This window comes from Lissotriton vulgaris, chromosome 7 (genome assembly GCF_964263255.1).
Source record: "Lissotriton vulgaris chromosome 7, aLisVul1.2, whole genome shotgun sequence".
Classification (NCBI taxonomy): Eukaryota; Metazoa; Chordata; class Amphibia; order Caudata; family Salamandridae; genus Lissotriton; species Lissotriton vulgaris.
The window spans coordinates 993,696,341-993,718,753 of NC_141695.1; the positions used below are offsets into that span (position 1 = coordinate 993,696,341).

The 22,413-nt window shown below is 40.3% G+C and overlaps 1 protein-coding gene across 1 annotated transcript in view; it reads left to right on the forward strand.

The window, feature by feature from the left end:
• The window catches only part of LOC147702831 (teneurin-2), a 1,317,719-nt gene that overhangs the window by 773,921 nt on the left and 521,385 nt on the right, over positions 1-22,413 (forward strand). The window lies entirely within an intron of this gene.

The following is a 22,413-nucleotide window of genomic DNA, read 5'->3' on the forward strand; positions in this document are numbered from 1 at the left end:
AAATGATTGCTTCCAAAGAACTCTATTGCTCTTTTTTCTGTTTGTCAATAAAGTCACAACAAATTAATAAACTAAACTGTGCTAGCAGACTGCAAATTTCAAAAATGGAAAAAGTGCAAATTCCATGTGCAACATGTTCAAAAAAAGTGACTAATGGCCCCTTTCACGAATCCAGAAATGATCACTTGTCTCTACGGCCCTAATTCACATAAGAAGATCAAAAATGTACTTCTATGTACAGGGCCACTGGCATTATGTGATTTTTTGGGCCACTGGGTCTTCTGCATAATTATGGATTTGCTCTATGCAACACATATTCCATCATCTGATGCATAATTTGCAGATATTAGTGAATTAAAATGTTTGTAGCTCAAAAGGATCAAAAGTTACTAAAACATTGCAATGCATGGTGCTGTGCTGTAGGGGGCCCTTCTCCAAGTTTGACCGGTCATTTTTAGGTCGCGCCTGTAACAGTGCATGCGCTGTTCTGGCGAAGACTTTATGTAAGGGCTCTTGAAATCCCACATCAGGCTTGCACACGCTTGTGCGTGTGTTGTTTGTTTTGTCCCAGGCTATTGGCCTTTGCGTGCGTCTTTTTGACAAAGACGGGCACATTGCTCCGCCCATGGCATATTGGTTGCAGTTACCTGCACGGGCGCCATGTGTTTTGAATTATCGTGCCCAGACACAGGCGCGATAATTGAAAACAAATCGCTCGCTGGCTTGTTTTCTCTTTACATACAGAATGTTTGGAGAAAAAAAAGCTGTTCGGAAGCTGTACCGTCCTCTTTGCTTGATGCACATAGCCTAGCGGCTTTCTAATCCTGTGCATGGCGTCCCGACCGGCTCTTTCGGACACACTTTTGCAGGACGGCCAGACTCCATGGCATTTTGATGCAGACCCAGGATAGTCGCTGCTGAGCGCAGGTAAGGAGTGCACAGCTTTGGATGTCACATGAGACGTTGCATGCTTGAAGCACTGCTGCTTCCTCTGAGTGTCTCGTGTGAGTGTGGCTGGGTGAGGAGCTCCCGGGATACACCGGAGGTGCTCCGCATCCACTAGCTGCCGGGGGGCCGCGCCCAGACCTAGCTGCTGCTCAGTTACCTGGGGAGGCAATGTGCTTGTGCGACTATGAGCAGAGCCAGTCTTGGGCACCCAGTGATGCTTGGACGACAAAACCACAAGGGGTCGCTGAGTCGATCTTTCCACTGCTAGCCTGGTTTTGAGAACCGTCGCTGGCCGGGAAAGGTAAAAAAGTTAATTTAATTTACTGCTCCTTGCAGCTCAGGGATATGTTCAGGCAGGAATTTATATACTTGTGAGGAATAGACGGGTTTCAACTCTCTTAAGCGGATAGAATCAAAGAAGACCTGGAGAAGGGCAAATCTCAACGTGTTCCATGTGGGGTGTGAAGAGAACAATTGGTGTTTCGGTACAAGCCGGTGATAGTAGTTTTACTATGTTATACAAAACCCAAGGTTTCAAGAATCACAGAGCAAATTGGTCTCAGTTACTTATTCCTACTGTATGGTAAACCACTTGAATTCTGATTGAAAAATTGAAAAAAACTTGAGTTCGAGATGGTTGGTCCACCTGTGTTTAAAAAAATAATAATTTAAGTGCTTGAGTTTTAAGAAACATCTGTAAGAGGCAAGTAAAATTGCCTAAACGATTCCAGAAAGTGGAAAAAGACATAAAGCAATATGAAAAGATTTAAATAAACCAATATTTTTGCGTGAAAGTTCTATTTGTGGAACTGGAGCGCTTTCATATATGTTCTGCAAACAATAGTCGCCTTAAGTAAATTATTCAGAAAATGGCCAAATAGCTGCATTATTCATTGATAAACTTGGCCTTGGCCTTCCTCAAAAGTAGCCCGCTCTTGGGTCTGCGAGTTACCTCAACCCTCTAAGCTGCGGTTGTTGTCAAATGGATTATTGTATGCTTCTAATGGAATTTGAAATATAGCTCGTCACCAGCTCCATGCGCATTATGTATCATTTTACTGGTACACGCAGGAACCCTTCTTCTGGACTCTTTTTAAAATCCCTAACGTGATTAATGCTGGGAGAGTTGGGGTCGGGGTTTCATTAATACAAAGCAACATTATCAGGAAGTTAAAACTTCAATCTTTAAACAATGATTCATTCTTAAATAACAAAGCCCAGTAACTCTGATCTCTTAATGAATTTTAAAGTGCTTCCACGTGAGACACCACGTGCATAATATTGAAATATCACATAGTGAATGAAGAGCTATATATTCTAAAACAAGCATTGGCATAGCCAATAGGTCTCGCCTTTGGGTCTTTATAAGTGTTAGTTATCCAGCACAATATCTTTGGTGTAACAACATCAACTGTTGCATGGATAAACACTTATCAAGTCCCAAAGGCGAGACCTATTGGCTATGCCAATGCTTGGTCTGTAGCTTATTGCTATATAAGAATAGTACTAATTAGGTGAAACCTTTGCCCAGATAGTGTTAATGTGTAAAAATGAGAAAATAATGAGTTGATAATGTCATGAAATGAGCCACAATATACCGCATAATTTGCTTTTTCTTGCCCCATAATTTTGTAAATCCTGCAGCATAATTTGGTCCTCTTACACCACAAAATTCCAGTGGCCTGTCTAAGACCTTACACCTGCATTTAGAGAACATTCTGGTATTTCTTGGACTTCACAAAGGATCCCAGGTCTGCTTGCAGGCATCTGTGACAGCCACCTATTCCTGGGACTGGTTCTAGAATTATCATTTTGTACCTTCTTAGTCTCATGCTTAATCATTTACACAGGCATAAGTGCTGCAAGCGTACTTTTGTACATGCAAAAAGGTGCCTTGCAAAGGCCTTTTCCAACTGAGAAATCTCTTCTCTTTTGCCTTCTGCAGTTCAGGGTGTTTTTCCCTCCCACATCCCATCCTGAAAAGGACTGGTTTGAGGTTTCGAAGCGACCTAACCTCCTTTTGCTATATCCCCTGGCTGGAAATACTCAAACCCCACTCCTGTGAAATTTTAAGTGTGACTAAATCCATCCATGAGTGCAAATCCATGTTTTGTCGATCACAACTGTGAATTTGCACTCCTAAATGATGTTACGTGTACAACTAAGGCATACTGGTGCGCAAATATCTTTGAGAATCAGATCCTAAGTTCCTTATTGCAAATAAAATATTAGAATGCACATTCAACACTCAAAAATATACTGAGGAGTATCATCATTACATGAAGAAAAAAAACATAATTCTACTGAAAGGAAACCAATTACTGTGAGTATGTAGAAAAAAAGGAATTCTCATTGGTTATCTAACCAGCTTAGCTGTGGCCTATATCTTAACACCAAAGACAATGAGGACAAATGTTGCTTTTTTTACAATGGTGATAAGCTAATTTATTATTTGTAGATGTTATTCATTTTTGGATACTCCTGGCGTCATCAAGCTGTTCATCCAGCTTTTAAAATATTTCAGACTCAGTGCCTAGGACACACTTAATCTATAAAAATGACAAATTTGTTTAAAATGAAATGGTGGTCATAATAAAAAATGGTGCTTAATAATCACCTGCATTTTTGGAATTAATGTTCTGCTTCCATTTGAGTTTAATAACTGATTTGTTCTTCTGTGTGTGCCTATTTTGTTCTACAAGAGAGAGCACATTTTTCTGACACCTTTATAGACGATGGCCTGTGAGGTGTTGATTTTCTGTCCTCAATAAGAGTTGTGGTATTTCTAATGGAATGATGACTTCAGGTGAAATTCTGCATCTCGCTATTCCACGTATTTGTTTGCCTGAAGTTATAGAGACCCTACACTCCAGACAAGAAAATTCTGGGCCTTAGATACCAGATCTATCTGTACTGGGGGGAGGCAGTGGCGGCCAACTTGGCTTGGGTCGGAGGGCAGGGAGAGATGACAATGTACCTCTAAGAGGCACAAGCCAGCCTTGCACTACTGCCTCCCAACCCACCTGTCATTGCACTGACACTATCCACCAGCTCACAGCAGGCAGAAAATGACATTGTTTTTCCTAGGTAATCATAGAAAACTGCCTTGAAAAGGACCTGTTATTGCTCTGTGCTAGCAGTCATTCCGGTTCGAATTGTACACTCTGCTCTCTCGTTTTCCCCCACAAGTAGACTCATAATGAAGGCCTTAGTGTTCATTAACTTGTTGCACTAATGAAATAGTTTTAATAATTTTTAAAAGTGGTTATATTAAAACAGAAATACTTAGATTAAAATGTGACAAATCTGTTAGTCTTTTTAAGAAATACAAATGATAAAAATGGGATGGTCTAAAGTGTATAAGCAGTGGTTACCAGACTGATCATTAGTTTAGAAAGATGTATCAGCCTAGTTGGAATCTTTGATGTCATCTTTCAATTCTACATACTTTTTTGACCTCTCATTTTACTTGCATTCACTCCTACTGTATATCTTTTTGAAGTTAATCATCATTTTTGGCACTGTGAACAAAAATGTTTTTACAGACAAATCACAAGTTTAGTTCACAAATCCTTTACCTAGTGGCTTGTTTTACAAATGTAGATGCATGTTATGTAGTGCCTTTATACTCACAAAAGGATACAGGTTCTGATGTACAAAGAGTAGGAATAGCGATTTCCAAATACCAATTTTAGCAGAACCGCTATTTGAAAATCGCTGTTCCTTATATATGAAACTTGTTGTTTCATACTTGTGATTCCTAGTGGGTCGCAAATCCACTTACCTCATGAACATTAATTGAGTTAGGTCGCCGTTTGCGACCCTTTGAGAATGCTTACCATCACAGGGATGGTGGCCGCAAAGTTCAGCAGAACACTGTGTTTGTGATTGCCTTTGAATAAAGGCTTTTCATTTTTGGTTGAAATACAATCTGTTTTCCTTAAAGAAAAACAGGATGTGATTCAACAATAAATAATTTAACATTTTGTTTCCATGTTTTTAAGAGCAGGGTGTTCTCTCTTAAAAACTGTTTTCCCAATAGTCACAAAGGGGAAGGGCTACCATGGGGACCAAGTTGGGAATACATTACCACCAATTTTGAGTTGGTGGTAAAATATCAAGGTTTTGCAACCGCATTTCAGTTACAAGACATTGATATATAACACTGGAAATCGCTATTTGGAAGGTATGCCCTAAATACATCCTTTCCAAAATCATGAATACTACACCCAAACTGCGATTCTGGAGAATCACTCTTTGGCTATTTGTCATTTGGAAAATATTTGTGCCATTGCAAACGGCCTGATTTTGCGAATCAATCTTTTTGCTATTTCAAAAATGCTTTGTACGTGTGGCCTTTGAACACTTGGGACCAGATGTACGACCACTCCATTTGTGAGTCGCAAATTGCGACATTTTACAACTTGCAATTTGCGACTAGCAAAATGGAATGTACAAGTCTCTCAGACACTGTTTGTGATTCCTAATGGGGTTGCAAAAGACCTGCCTAATCAATATTCATGAGGCAGGTTGCAATTTGCAACCCATTGGGAATGGCCAGCACTCACAGGGATGTCTGTTACTACTTTTTAAATAAAGCAGGTTTATTTTTATAAATGCAGCCCACTTTCCTTACAGAAAAACGGGATGGATTTTGTAAAAAAATGAAATGTTTCCATAGAACCAATGCCTGCTCATAAAAAAATATTTTGCATCTATTCAGAAAGGGGAAGGGGACACCTGGGGACCACATTCCGTTTGCAAGTGGCTTACCACCTACTTGAAGTAGGTGTTAAACTGCGAGTGTTTTGCAATTGTAAATACAGTCGCAAAACAATGGTACATGCCATTCTGACTCGCTATTAGGATGGGACGCTGCATGCCTCTTCTTAATAGTGACTTGCAAAATAGTGTTTGACATACCAGCACCATTTTTTGCAGTTGCAAACAGGCTGATTTCCCGTTTGCGACCACAAAAAATGGTCGTACATACGGCCCGTGTTATGTGACACCACTATGGTGTAAGATTGGTTATCACCTATAAATCTGTGACTTTATGAGTTTTTGCAAACGTTTGCATGGCACTTTTTCAACATAAATACATTGAGATATTTACTCTTGCCTAAGGGTAAGAAGACTGCTTCAGACTGGAATGGGAAATAAAATTGGTGTGGATATAAGGACAAGGGTTAATGGAGAAAAAAATTAAATATGTTAGCTTTTGTATGCATTTTTAAATGTATAATGTTGCTTCCTTTACAGCAGCCTCCATTTTTTAATTTAATGAAAAAAAATGAATGCCCCTCAAACTTGGGAGTATACATTTGAACATTCTTATAAATGCGGGAGAATGCACTTTAGAGTTATAAACATAAAGCCTTACACTTGTGGATGGTCTTATTCAATGAATCATATTTTGTCAATTTTAATTCTAAAAAAGCTAAGAAAGGATCCAGCATGCTGTCTATAACCATGGACACTCACTACAGTTTTATAGTTCACAAAAAGTGAAAATGGTGGTAGGGGATAATGCGTACATACTGCACAGAGTATGTTCAATTAGTGCTAACTCGTGTGCAATACGAAAATACATTTTTGGAGACCTGTTGAGGAACAATGGGTGGCATGAAAGACCTATCTCTAATTCCCTCTAATTTCTGCCATTAGGATGCTAGTATGACTAACGTTTATTGTGCAGTGTATGGGTTAGTGAGAAATAGGGAGAGCTAGAGAGAGATTTGCAGATCCAGTTTCAACACTGAAACTGTGTTATTTAATTCAATCACATTTTAATGGTATATTTCTGAAGATGCATATTCATTGTCATTAGTTGTAAAATAGATAATTCATGTATTGTATGTCACCATTTGTATTTTATTTAACCATTCTTGGATTTTTCGTCATTAAACTGATGTTGTGTTTCAGCTTTGTATTACACATGGATTCATTTCTGACATAACTTAGCAACTTCATATTTCCGACATCTTCCCTTCCAGTTTCCCCACCAACAGTTTCATGCCTCTTCCTGAATTGCCATCATACAGGACACTGCCCAAACTCAAAAAGACTGTTTTGTATCTCATTTCATCTAAGAAACAAATTATTGATCTATTAATAGCTTAAAATGTATTATAATGCCTATAAAAAGACACTTGAAAACATGCAATTAAACGTAAAAAGGCTTTTTCTCTCATGTGACGGATGGAAAAAAGTTGTGGTTAAATAGAAGTAGAATTGACTGTATAGGAGTGATCTGTCAATAGAACCATTGTTGACTATGCAAAAGAATAGAAAATAGTGACCCCCTTATTTTGATAAATTGTAACCCATTAATGCTGAGACATTTCAAGAGAAAATTCAGAAAACAAGAGGATGGATTGAGAACTGCGTCTAGTAGAAGGCAGAGCAGGGTTGGTGAATGACCTACAAGTTGTGACAATAGCAAAGGTCATGTGGACAGATCCTGGTCCAGAGACTAAATAGTTTAAGTGTAGATGCAGAGAAGTATTTAAAGGGTTAGTAAAATATGGTGATATTTATCTGCGTATATGCAAATACAGTCTATTGTCATGTTGTCACTATTTGTATTGACATTTGATATTTTGATCTCTGCAGTGGCTTGAAATCTGCTGCTCAGGATGAACCACAAGTGCCTTATTTTAAAGGATAGGTATTATGATTTCTAAGTTAGAACAGTTGTGACTGTGGTCATTTGAGTTCCTTTAAAAAATAATGTACATTTCTATCTGGGATTAAAATCATGCACATTTCTGAAGGGGATTACACGTGTGCACATTTCGGAATGGCCCTGCTTTCCAGGATTTAACCCAGATCTATTGACTGGGGGTGAATGCTTGATTGGCCCTGCAATCCATCCATCATCTGTGTTTTTTGCTTTCTCGTCCTAAGTGTGCTGGCGAAGCCCAGACGTGAGTTCCTTGCTCACTGTGTCACTGGATTCAAGCTAGCCTGGCTGATGAGGGTGATGCCCCGAAACCGGTCCCAGGATGCTAGTTTCCGGTCCAAGGAGGACATGGTTTGGCGGTTCAGGCTGAACTCTTCCCATGAGGAACAGGGTCAAGACTGATTTGCGTATTACTGGGTCTAAACTGGGGTGGCATGGTGAGCAAAAGAACGATGGATTTAATCCAGATCTATTGACTGGGGTGAATGTTTTATTTGCTCTGCATTCTGTCCATTATCTGTGTTTCTTCTGCTTCCAGGTAGCATGTCAAAAAACTGCCTAATAAACAAGAGACTCACTACAACTTTGCTATTCGCGAGTGCTAGATCCAATATCCTGAAGATTTTATGACCGTTCTTTAAGGTAGAAACACTACCAGAAACTGTGAAAAAAACATGAGTCTTAGTAAAAAATCTTCTCTTCAGGAACAGTGACAAGCCACCAAACCTCCCTGAAAAAGTTATTACTTGGGCAGTTTCAGTATTGCTTTTTTTCAAAATCGAAGCCCCGTGAAAGGAAATTCAATTGTACAATAGCAGGTTTATCCACATATTTAACGTGTTTTGTGCATTAATTACCAGCTAAGATTTTCAGGTTTGAACCACTAAAGATTTTCACCCGAAAATGTTGGTTAGCCCTATGTGAATAATGTTCAGAGGGTCAACCATCAATGTTAGTCTTACAACTATCACTAGCAGATATTCACTACAACGTGGATCATATTTCGTTTTGATCTGCTGCCTGTATTACAGTTTTCCCTTTTCAACCCTATAGCATTTTGAATTAGAATAAATGTATTAAATGAGTTTACCATCCCCCGAAAACGAATGTCTGGATTCTAAATCAATTAAGTGCCTTCTTTATAGCATTGTTTTCAGACTGTGTTTACACCCAGTGATAAGATTCCTCCCTTAGAACATTTGAACATACTCACCAATACTTTTCCTAGTCTGAAAAAGGGCTCGTTTTATGCACACTCCAATTCACAAAGGCAGTGTCCCCCCTATTACAGTCCCATATGAGCACGTGCTACCTCATAGGAATTTGCAGAGCAGACGGCAGACAGGTATGTTGCCTGCATTGCAGATTCCTACTGCACCACTAATTTAATATATAAATGCCGGGATACTGAGGTACATTCCTACTAGGGGTGGAATGAGATTCTAAGACTTAACAGGAGTGGACCCTGGTAGGGTCACTCACTGTCAATGCTGCTCCTGTGCGTCAGGTGTGTGCACGGCACAAGCCTGCTCACATCAGAATGCCCCATCCACTTGATCATGGCAGCCATGACGTAACCATGCATAGCAGGGCTGCAGTCTATGCAGCAATGGCTGGGCATAAAGAGTGGGTACATCATTTGTGCTGGCTGCACAGCCCTCTCAACGTGTTGCCAGTATCATTTCTGTATTAGGCCCAGCGGCCACTCAATTGCGACTTTGGCCCATGGCCCAGAACTATCTATTGACAATACCACCACCTCACCTTCTATGCTAAATAAGGGGCCACATAATATATGTAGGTTTTTTCCCCTTGAATTTCTCTTTTTTTTTCTTACCTCTCCTTGCCCGTGCAGCAGCTCGTATTATCGTCAACTTTTTTGTGGATGTATTTTTGCAGGGACAAGCCAGATTAATGCATGAAGATTATCACCAGTAAAAATGTGTGCAGACCCTATGAAACTTAAAAATATGAAAAAAAATATCGCAGCAGCAACTGGTTGCAGAAAGATTGTTTCTGCTTTGTAAATTTGGGATGACACTTGCAAAACCACCAGTGGTTCAATTGGAAATGTGGAGGTGCTGCTACTCACTAGTTAGAGTACATGTTTGCTCCTGAGAAGTGCTGGTTCTCTTCCACTAAATGTATTGTAGCAGTGCTGAGAAGTGATGATGCTCTCCCTTTCAAATGAAGGAAGTGCAGGTAGTACCTGCCTTTTGAAAGCACTGAAAACAACAAGATCAACCTAGGGAAGAGACATCATCTATATGTTTGGTTTGGCTTTAGTCAAGATCTTTTGATTTTAGTAAATGTATATGTATAATATACTTACCTAGAGGGGTGTTTTAACCGGCTCTCTTCATCCACTCTTTTTTACTGTGTCCTTCCACCCATTATAAAACACAGCATGGGGCAATGGATCCGCCCATTTCACCCACTGGCAACCTTCAATGTGAGTGATGGAACCTTTCCTTTTGTTACACAAAACACAAAGTAATTCACCAACAATAAAGTTTTGCAAAATTCATGATAAAACAAAGCAATCACGTCAAGGTCATAAAGCTGTCCACCAATGTGTAACCTATTGACTTTGACCTATCGACTTTTACTGTGTCCTTCCACCTATTATAGCACACAGCATGGGGCAGTGGGGCAGCCCACTTCAGCCACTGGCTACCTTCAATGTGAGTGATGGATCCCTTCCTTTTTTTTGCACAAAAAACAAAGTAATTCCCCAACAATAAAGTTTTTCAAAAGTCATGATAAAACAAAATTATCACTGTCAAAGTCATAAAGCTGTCTGCCAATGTGTGACCTATTGACTTTGACAGTACATCTTATTAGAGTGGTTGTCATGTATTATGCATTCAATGAAAATTCCTTTGCAAACTTCGATGCTCACCGTGATTTAAAAGCGAACATTGCTCTTTTCAGCACTGTCCATAAGTGTGATATCTCTCAGTGTTCCAGTCAGAAGCAGGTCAATGGAGAGCAATTATCTGTCACTGGTTTGACATTACTCGACTATTACCATCTATTAACTGTGAAAGGTTCTTGCCACTGGGTGATATCTGGTTCATCCTTAAAGCTGACAGATGGTGGGTTATATTCATCAACAACTGTCACCAAATGTCATAGAAAAATGTTATGCCAGGTATGACGACTGGCTACTTTTTTTTTAAGTACTCGCAGTTTATTTTCAATTGAATCTATGTATTATAATAGCGCACTCCATTTCATTTTACGCCACTCCGTGACACTCTATGCCACTCTTCTCCACTGTACAATGCTCTAGGACACTCCTCTCATGACATCCCACTCCACTTTTCTCTATGCCACTCAGTTTCGGCAATGCTAAACAGAAGTCACAACAGTGTGCACCATGGCTAAAACACATTGGCAAAGACAATAGCTCTTACATAAGTGAGACCTATTGGCTTTGTCCTTCCACTTTATGACTCCTACTCCCTCCACAACACTCCATGACACTCTACTCTGCTATACCAACTCCGTCTATGCCAGTCCACTTTAAACCACTCTACCCCATTCCACGACACTCTACTCAACAAAACTCTATGCCGCTTCACAGCACTCTATGCCACTCCACTCTATGATAATCCACTTCACTCTGCAACACTCTACTCCAATCCACTCTATGACACTCAATCCCACTCCACTCTATGACACTCTACAACACTCTACTCCACACTTTGCCACTCCTCTCTATGCCACTACTCCACTCTATGCTATTCCACTGTACTCCACTCTACAATACTCCGCTCTACAATATTCCAGTCTACTCTATGCCACTCCACTCATTGACTTTCTACTCCATTCTTTGTCACTTCACTCTAGGACAATCTGTTCCACTATACTTTATGACACTCTACTCTGCTCTACACAGCTTCTCCTATGCAACTCCATGTCACTTCACTTCACTTTATGCCATTCCACTCTACTCTACAACATTCTAATGCACTTCACTATATGGCACTGAATGCCACTCCAATCTGAGACACTCTTCTCCACTCTACAACCTTCTGTTCCAATCTACCACACTCCACTACAACACTCTACTACAATCTATGCCCATCCACTTTATAACACCCTTCTCCCTACATAACCCTCTGCAACCCTCCACAACACTCTGCTCTACTCTATCCCATTCCTCACAACAACAATCTACTCCACTCTATACCATCCCACTTTATAACACTCTCCTCCCTACACAACACTCCGCAACCCTACACAACACTCTGCTCTGTCCCACTCTACTCTACGACACACTACTCCACTGTACGCAACTTCCTGTGTGCCACTCAACTTTATGCCACTTTACACCACTCCATGGCACTCTACCCTACCACAATCTACTCCACTCAATGACATTCTATGCCACTCCACTCTATACCACTCCACGACACTCTACTCCCCTATATGCCCCTGCACTCAATGCCCTTCCATTCTACTCCACTCTGCAACACTCTACTTCCACCATGACACTCTGCTCTAATCCACTCCATGACACTCCAGGATACTCAATGCATCTCCATGACCCTCTATGCCACTCTTCTCCACTCTCCTCTATGCCACTAACTTTTAGCCATGCTGAACAGCAGCCACACCAGTCTCGAACATGGCTAAAACCAGTTAGCAAAGATAATAGCTCATGCATAAATTAGACCTATTGGCTTTGCCAATGCTCATTTATTTTATTTGAATTGTGTTACTCCTTGTGGTTAATGTACAAAGGTAAACGTGGGGCAACAAGTCTGATAAAGCAGTGAAACAACTGGACTGGCATTTTGATTCAAGCTTGGATTCTTCAAAGTTGGGACCTTTGATAAGTCTCTCTGTTGGCTTCCATCCCCAACAAGAAAAAGGATTCCCTCATGGCCTAAATACCTTTCATCTTTTACATACTTTTCAAAAACGTCCTTCAAAACATGGCAATAACAATATTAATTGATTTATATTGATTTATTTGTTTTTTTTCTTCATTTATATAAAAAATTGTTTTATACTTTTTTTATTCATTGTATTCTTTTTCAGTCTTTTCAATAAATAGTAAAATTTAAATCATCATATATAAACTTTTCAAATTACATATACAAATTCAAGAACAAAGGATACCCTATAGAACACACACCTAAACATACTCACACATGTATTCACACATACACTAACACATGCATCCCTTCTCATTCAATACACTCTCTTTCTTCTGTGGCTAAGGTATCACAGATTGTCATGTGAACTATCACGCCAGGTCTTCTATCCCCAGTAAAGCAAATACATGATTGCACAAAATATCAAGGGATGCAGGAAAATACTAGAGTATGCTCTTTTGCCTCCAGTTTGAAACAGGGAGATAAAGTTCATCTCCATTTTCCTTGATTAAGCATGCAAAATATGTTTAACTGAATTATATTTACAAAGTTTTAATCAGCAGCAATAAAAGTCTCACGGTTAACATGCTTTAATATAAAAAGGAAATTATTTCCCCTTTGCCTGCTAACTGCTGTGACAGAAATTAAAGCAGCAACCCTGCTGCGCTCGCGCAATCCCAGTTCACAGAAGCAAGAAGGTGACCAAAGCAAATGGCAGTTAAAAATATACGACACGAAAAAATAGGGGATTGAAAGGCACAGTCAGAAACCGCATAAAAAGTGGAGCAGAGAAAGGTCAGAACAGTCCCCAGCAAGCATTTTTTAAGCAAGCAGTTTACCTTTTCCCAAAAATGACATACCTATGGAAACATTTCTTTCCATTTGAGATCTATGGGGACTTCCTTAAATACTTCTATTGGGAAAGAGGGGGGAGAACCAATCACACCAGGTTTGTGTGAAAAAAGCCACTTTATTGAAACAGATGCACATTACAAATGTAACCTTGGCCATTAATTTGCAAAACTATAGCCTCACTATACAAAGTTGATACTAAGCTATCCTCCTCCATTAAATACCACTCCCCTGCACAACAACTTCATTCTGTAGCTGTGTACTTGCTCCAAAGTTGATCAACTCTAACTGGGACCTTTAAACGCCTCTCCCTCTTTACTACAACTATTAACCTCTAACTAATCTTCCTACAAAACCTGTAACCTCCTGGCTCCTCCAGGCTTGACATTTTTTGCCTGTTCCCTTTCAGCCTATAATGCCGCTGTCAAACAACCATAAACTTCTGTAAATCATGGAACTTTTCACCAACCGCCTCTGCACCTGCTTCAAAGCCACAACTGAGCATAAGACAAAACACCTGCACAGCTGTTCCAAACAAAGCCACTCCTTCAAGCATAAGAAATTGGCCAACTATAGAGACACATGGGTAGGCCAGAACACACCTAGACAGGTACCAGCCTCTGTTTCACCCCAACAAAATGGTGGCTGGGTACCTCAAAATGTCCGCTGGGCTATATCCATAGACCAAAAGAAGCCCAAAAAGCCTGTACAGTCACTGGACTGCACCATCTTCCCCCAAAATACCCAGGTGACATTCCTCACTGCGGTCAACTGCCCCCAAAAGCCCCATTGGGCAAGAGAGGGAGCAGTATTGACCACTGACACCAGGTATGTATGAAAAAGGTTGCTTTATTGAAACAGGTACACATCACAAATTTAACCTGGTGCAATTGCCTTACAAAACTATAGGCTTACTTTAAAAAGTTTTTCACCAGTGCTGAGCTATTCCCCCACCCCTAAATATCTCCCAACTCAACTTCATTCTGTAACTGTATACTTGCTCCAAAGCTGATAAACTGCAACAGGGACCTTTAAACTCCCCTCCCTCTTTTGTACAACTGTTATCCTCTAACTAACTAAACTTCCTACATAACCTATAATCTGTTGGCTCCTCCAGGCATGAACTTGTCTCCCTGTTCTATTTTAGCCTGAATTGTTGCTGTCAAACAAACGTAAACCTCAGTAAACCATGGCAACTTTTCACCAAGCGCCACCCAGAAAAAGTAGGGGCATAATGGCATTACTTTTTCTGCCCCCTGCAGCTTGCTAGTGAATGTTCAAAACTTTAGCTAGCACCAATTTTAACTGGATTAAGTATAATTCGATGCCCATAAAGGGTAAGTGTACGCCATCCCCACGGAATAACTCCACATCCTTAAATCGCAGATCTAAATGTGCCACTCTGTCTATACCAAATTCCCTACAGAAAAACTGCATCGCCTTGTTAAGCTTCCTCCTAGCCTGTTTATCGGTGCAGGCTTCAGAGCCCCATGCCACACTCTCTGAGGCCTAAATTCATCCCATGACACATGGCATCTGGCCCTCTGTCTATGAATCTCCTTCAAGTCCTCTTTCATGGATTTCATCAGAGCTATTCCCTTCACCACCACCAGATCATTTTCACTTAACTGTATTAACAAGATGTCTGGGCACTCACCACGAACCAAAAACGTATGCAAAAAAGGCAGGAACTCCCTCCATAGCATGCCCTCTTTTCCATGCCAACTAACAGAATATATTGCAGGATTGAAGCCCGAATAAGCCCATGGGTGCTGATCCTTGACTGGTGCCTGGCCCACTTCATGAAAGAATGGCCTACTATCCAGATGTTCAAAACAATGGCCTCCGAGCCAGGAACCGATCCTGAAAAATTAGAAACAGAGTTGACAACCCACTCAATGTATTCAGTATTTTTAAGTCCCGCTCCAAAATAATGTTAAAACCACTCAAAAGACCTATGAAACAACACCCATAATCCTTTCCATACACCAACCCATCCACCTGTTTCTGTTTCCATGCATATTTAGAAAGAATGTGTACTGAAACCTTGGTCGCTCAAGCCCGGGAGCCCCACTGCCTTACACAGTATGGCTAATAGCTGATATCCTCCTACCCCAAACGTATTCTGCAACCTGAGAGCAAACCCCCATTTTGCCAGGCAAAATCTGCAGACTGGGTAAGACATCAACACTATGAGCCTGCCCTGACCACTTTGATCTGTCTTGGACCTGTAAAGCCAGACCTGAAGTCCTTCATTGCACCTATGCACCTCGTCCCAAAGTACACCCCAGCTCACCCTACTCCCTAAGAGCTTGGACACCAGGAACACCCCAAAGAACATCCAGCTCATCAATGTCAAAAATAACACCACCTCCCTCTCTTTCACGCAAACCCAGAGCAATATCTGGAGCACCTCAGAAAATGTATTCCAAGTCAAAGGCTTTGTCTTAGGATCAACCCATCCTGCTTCCCTGGCCTAAACTTGCAAAATCCTGCTGCCAAGCTCAAATGCTGAATGAGGATAACCCCAGAAGACTTTCCCCACAAAAGCTATGCCTGCTAACTTACCTGGGATAGTGACCCTAGACTGACCTTTTTCTATCAGTGTCATGATAAATGACACTATGTCCTCTATCCTATTCCAAACTTCCAGCCTCCTCTCAGTCCCACCTGCTACACATTCTGACCAAGCCTGTGGGTAAGTTGCCCTCTTAGAAACCGCTGCAGACTTCCCTACCAACTGAAGCATTCTCTGTCTTCTCTTGTTCATAATTTCTCAGGCATCTGGGTAATGACTGTGTTTACATCCGGGGCCAGCCCATAGAATCTCTTCCACTGTGAAAGTGACAGAGCATCAGCAATGTCATTGTTTACACCATGCCCATGTCTAGCTTTCAAAACCATGTTCAATGTCAAGCACTTCCACACAAATATCCTCAGCAATTTCAAGACTTGGGATCCCTCACAGTCGCCTATTGACCACTTGAACTATTGACGTATTTTTAATACAAAGTAGAACCTTCTCATATGACAACTGAGATCTCCATTAAGACACCGCTATATTATCAATACGAAATAGAACCTTCTTATGTGACAACTGAGATCTCCATAAAGACACCGCTACTACCTACCTACGTTGAGGGACGGGTGGAGTGAGACTGTCCCTACTTAAAAGTCTTGTTTGCAACTTGTGCTGGCTCCAAGTACCGTGCCCCGGCCCCCGATGGAGCTTCTTGCAATGAAAGTAAGGTACAATCACCTATAACAAGTTACAGTGCTATTCAGTACACACAAGGAGAAGGGTCAATGAATCACTTACCTATACACACCACAAAGAAGTGTGCTAATACACGGTCCTGAAAAAAGCCTAATGACCCGATAGGGCACCATACGGCTGAAACATGTTGACCAATCACACTTTTTAACAGGTGCAATAGAACAGGGACCCTTCTAACGCTCACCTTTTAACCTTACCCCATCATCAACATAATAAAAGGTAACTTGATAAGATGGAGGTATTTTTGGACTCACTTTACTCTCATTTTCACAATCACTGATCACTACTGCGAATACCAGTTGGTATCCCTCCCGAGGCATGACTAAAGACCCAATGATGATGCTTTTCACGTCATAATGCAGATAATCAAGATATACCGCACCAAAGGCTTCTACGTGAATTAAGGTTTTTTAAAGACGGATAGACCCTAAGACCCTGGGCGGATAACAGGACAAGTGATTCATTCTCTCTTGATAATTTAATTACAGGATGGAAGACGAATGAGTCACAGCTTCTCTCTCCCCTTCTTTGGATTATTAGAGCCTTATTGCAAGAGACACATCAAGTGCGGTAGTGAAAAATTTAAACAAGATTGGGTACATAGAGTCATATATGTTTGTACATCGACACAAAAGGACGAAACTGTACACACCCCGTTCGACCATAGGAAAAAGGGTGTGCCCATATTGATCAATAAAACACTCCCAGTGAGAACAATAAATACCTCAATAGATGGGAAAGGAAAATTTGTCTTTGCCAAATTAAAACTACATGAACCAAATCTAATAGTAGGCTCAAAATATGCCCCAGTTTGAGATAACACAGGCATTGGTACCTCACCATCCAGGTTGCTGCCTACTTTTGGAAAATCAAAAATACTTCGGGCGCTTAATGAAATATAGTAATAGATTCCATTTTAGATAGCACAGGTAAAGCTGACATCAGTCATGCCCATGACAGATCCATACTTCATAGCCTGATCAAGCACTAACTGAACTTTGGATAAATGTACCAAAGCAACAAAGACTACTCTTTTACTTCTTGTGTTCATTACATTAGGGCTAGGATTGACTTATTTCTGTTATCTCTGAGACTCACTGGGAGGTCCTTATCATCCAGAGTCCTACATACTCCAGTGTCAGATCATGACCTTATTAAAACAGAGTTTGATGTCAACTTACTACCAAAACCCCCTGGTTGATGGCGCATGAAGGTAGTGTGATACAGAGATACATGAGGAAAAAAAATGCATCCTCTATGCAGATCAGTGGTTCTTAACCTGTGGACCGGTGATCACTAGGTGTCCACAACACCTACTCAGGGGGTCTGTGACTGCTTAGAAAATTAATTAATATTAGCAGATTAATTTGGTGTATATAAATAAAAAAGCAAAATGTAATTTTGAATATTTTAAAGCATTCTGTAAATGTGAAAGTATTTGAAATTGGAGGTTATACATTAGGGACATATTTATTACAGAGTTGCATCACCCGAGCACCACAAAATGGGGCGCAAGATTGACACAACTCTTAAGTTTTATTTATCAAGCCACGTAAGGCCACCATGTGTGGTTATATAAATCTAGAATAGCGCAACGCAGCGCAAATCGCTACGTTGCATTACTCTGCCCCAGGGAGGCGTTCCGAAGGTGTAGTGTGAGAGTTACCATGAATCCACCCATGGATTTGTGTGCATTCCCAGATTTACCATTACTGGTAGACCTGGGAATGCTTCAAAATGCTATGCTGCCCCAGGTGAGGCGTAACAAGGAGAAATATATTTATTTCCCCTCATTTTTTTTTTCATTTTGTTTCTTTATTGAAAACCCCTATTTGATTAAAAAATCCTAAAGTTAAACTTAACGTGTCGTGTTTAACAATATTGTTTATGACTAGTACGTACTGCAAGAGAAAATTGAGACTTTTCTGGTTGGTGATGTAGACAGTCTTGAAACTATAAAAAGCAATTTTCCTCACACCGTGACCCAGCCATTGTTTTCCAAAGTCTAACAAGTATAGTCAAATATATTGTTTTGTTCTAATTCGTCACCCTCATTACTGGTTTTATACTATAGAGCGCGGTAAATACCACCCATGGTAAATACCATTACCCCAGGTGAGGTATTTACCGTATGTGGTAAATAACGCCTATTCCAAGTTTTCAACAGGAAAACAAGGCATAAAATACACAATTTGTTTTTCAACCGAATTCTGTATGCTTTGCGTTTTTTCTAGGCTTTTTCTAAATCTGGCAGGTTTGACCTGCCAGAATGTATCAAGGGAAAACTGCAAGGGTGTGATAATTATGACACAACCCCTAATTTTAATCCCTGTATAAACTCATGTGCACAGGAATCGGAATTTAGTCTTGAACTTGTAATGAGATCACAAGAGTGAAGTACATAAAAACATCAATTGAAGTTTTCTACCAAAATGTGATCTCATTTTTTATTCTTTCATGAAAGCTATGCTTTCGAGTGCCGGGACACCTCTGTTGAGGTAGCTGTTTGCGCTTATTATTGTTGGTATTATTATTCTTCTCTGGTCAATATCAATTTTTGTTCATGTCTTTTGTTAACAATGCATTGTCTTTGGACTTTATCAAAATTTTAGCTTGTCTTTTGTTTGCAGTGCCATTTGATCTGGCTTTCAGCCTTTTTGTATCTTCTCAACCTGTGGTTGTGTATGATGTTGTAATTCAGACTATACAGTGCAGTATCTGTGTAAGGCCAGGTTCTTTCGGGGCTTTCAACCCACACCATGACACCTAAAAAAATGAGTGCAAATCGGACCTTCTACAGTTTCATAATTCGTCTTTAGGGAAAAAAACTTGCAAATATGAATTTTTCAAGGATGGTGGGAATCAATCTGCTAAATTTCTTTTAACGCCCTTATTGAAAGAAACCTATAGTTCGAACATGCACCGAGTCAATGCTCAACGTGTCGACATTATTTAAGCCTTTGTTCTTTCACACTGCTATTGAGAACTTGAAAGCAGTGGCTGCAGAAGATAACAAGGAGAAAATAAGAGAGGGCAGGAATATAGATAATGAATCCAAATATAGACAATTCATCAGAGATGGAGGTCGATAACATTCATAACTGATGTGACCTAAGTGATAGTGAAAAGGACATTGAATATAATAAGGTGAAAATTCACGGATATTAATTAGGAGCATATTGTGAGCATATCATGAACAGGTGTGCTGTCTCTTAGCAGAGCCCGAAATTTTGTATATGTGTTTGCAGTATTTAATCACATTTGTATCTTGGTTTATCTCTGAATTAATGCTTGCACTGCAGATAGTATAGAAATAGAGGGAATTCTTGTTCACTGTTTTTCATTTATGCCATCACCATTTCATGCATTAACTTGAACAATATGCATTAACTTCAGAGATATATGTAGGCACTTTAGACACTGCAAATGTGTAACAAGTAGTTGAAAAGCCAGTAGCATGGCATTGATTGCAAATCTATAGGTTTTTTCAATGCTTGCTTTGTGTTTTTTTGGCATACCTTTTTTGTTTGTGAAGCTGCTAGACGCTCCTCAATCTAAATTTAAAAAAAAATATTGGCAAAACCTTTTTTAGTCTCAAAGATCACACATTGACATAGTAGACCGTGACATTGAGCGGAACTACATTGTGCATGGATATGCTTTGTGTGAGAGGGCAGAATGGCATCACTCACAGTGAAGTCAAACAGTGACTGAGGCAGGGTGGCTGGTTGCCTCATGCTGTAAGCTGTAGTAGGTGGAATAAAAATGTGAATGACACTATAACAGACCAATGGATGAAGAGGGCTGGCTGAGAGCCCCTAAAGACAACAATTATGATATACATATAATTTCAATAAAATCAAAAGGTCTTGTCTAACATCAGATCTAGAACAAGCATTGGTAATGCATTGGTTACGTCAATGTAATAAATAATGATCTTTTTCATCAATCAATGTCCGGCAGAAGGAAGAAGCTCCCTGACAAATAACACAGGAGTTGAGAGGATGTGGTGCAGCGGCCAGAGCTGCTGACTTAGGAGCTGTGGACCCCGGTTCAAATCTCTGCGGCGCTGCACAACATCTTATGATTCTATGCAAATCACTTAATCTCTCTGAGTGATAAATTGGTATATAAATATTGTGCAAGAGTAAAAGGCAACATTTTATGAGAATATAGTTCCACTAAAGCAGATGTTAACAGTATTTCGGCAGCGGAAAACTGATAAGAGAAGCAGACCAGGAACAAGCATTGGTAAAGGCAGGGTAATATGCTACAGCCAATAGAAATGAGGAAAGATAAGTGGAAAGTTCCTTTTAAGTTTACATTAAAACAATAGATTTCTTAAGCACATCACAAGCGCTGTGCAGGTGAAACCTAAACAGGCTCTCAGCTCTCTACAGACCAAACACACCTCCTCATAATACGGCCGAGGAGGAGCACATGGCCCATCTACCTCCATTTCTACTACACCTAGCACAGCTCATTCTAAGTTCTTGTCAAGGTTTATTAAGGCAGCGGCAAGTAAAGAAAATCAAAAGAGCTGCTACAAGTATGTTTCATTTTTAAAATGTTATGTATTGCCCTACTCTTAGACCTTAGCAGCAAAATAATTCTATTTGGCTGCAGTATTCAAACCAGTGATATCGGTGTGGATGGCAATGTGCTGATCATATGCTTCAAACTTTTGCTAGTGGTTGCCGTTAGGTATGGTTATAAAAAATAACTTTACATTAATAAAAACTCTAAAAATCCAATGAAATAACAAATGTTAAAGTGATGCTATTGTTAGGTATGGTATATCTGAAATGGCATTAAAACATACTTAAAAATGTCACCCTTGCCCTTGTTATGCACTGTTTATGACTTCTAATATTACACCATTTATGACAGGTTCTATGACATCATTGATAACATCACTGCAACTTCTGATATGACATCTTTGAAGACAACAGTATACATGGCGGGGCATGGTTTCTTGTTAATTTAGGGATGTGTTACAGTTACTTGAGATAGCTATAACTGATTTTGTTTGTTTAAATTGGTATGCTTTAACTGACATCTTCACCTAACTTTAGCCTCCCTTCAGCCTTTGTCTTTTTCAGTGAATACATATTTTTCTACTTTTAAGACAAGAGTTTGCAGGCTTACGTCTATTAGATGTACTCTTTCTATTTTATGAGTGGTCACTGTATTTGGATGCGAGCAGGTTGGGCTGTGTTTGTCCTTGTGCTTGCCTTTGTCATATGGCTGGTGTACCCACAGTTCACAGAGTAATGTGACAAGCAGACAGAAGCATTCATGCGCCCTACCTGTCCTCCTCTGCTGCTCCCTATCCTAAGTTCTGGGTCCGAGGGTGCTAGCATCCAGTGGCGACTTGTAGGGAATGGTGGCGGGGAGGGTTAGAATGAAAATAAAAAAGATTTACCTGCTTGTCCCCTCAGCCTCTTCTTCCTCCTCGATGTTCTGCTGGCTCCCAGCAGCACCCAGGCTCCCCTAAGCCAATCACAACGCTGCTGTCACAATGACAGCAGCTTTGCGATTGATCTGAGCACCATGGTTTGGCCGTGGACTGTCAGCCTGTTCCTGTTTTCCACCCAGGCTGTAATTCAGTGTGGCTGGAGAGCATTCAAAGTGCGCATGACTGTTTGGCAGGCCCAAAAAGGTCCGGCCAAAATGTTATGTGCACTTCATTCGGCAGCAACCACTCCCCTCTCTCAACATCACATGAGCCCCGCCCTAACCTGGCTGAAAGATACTAAAAA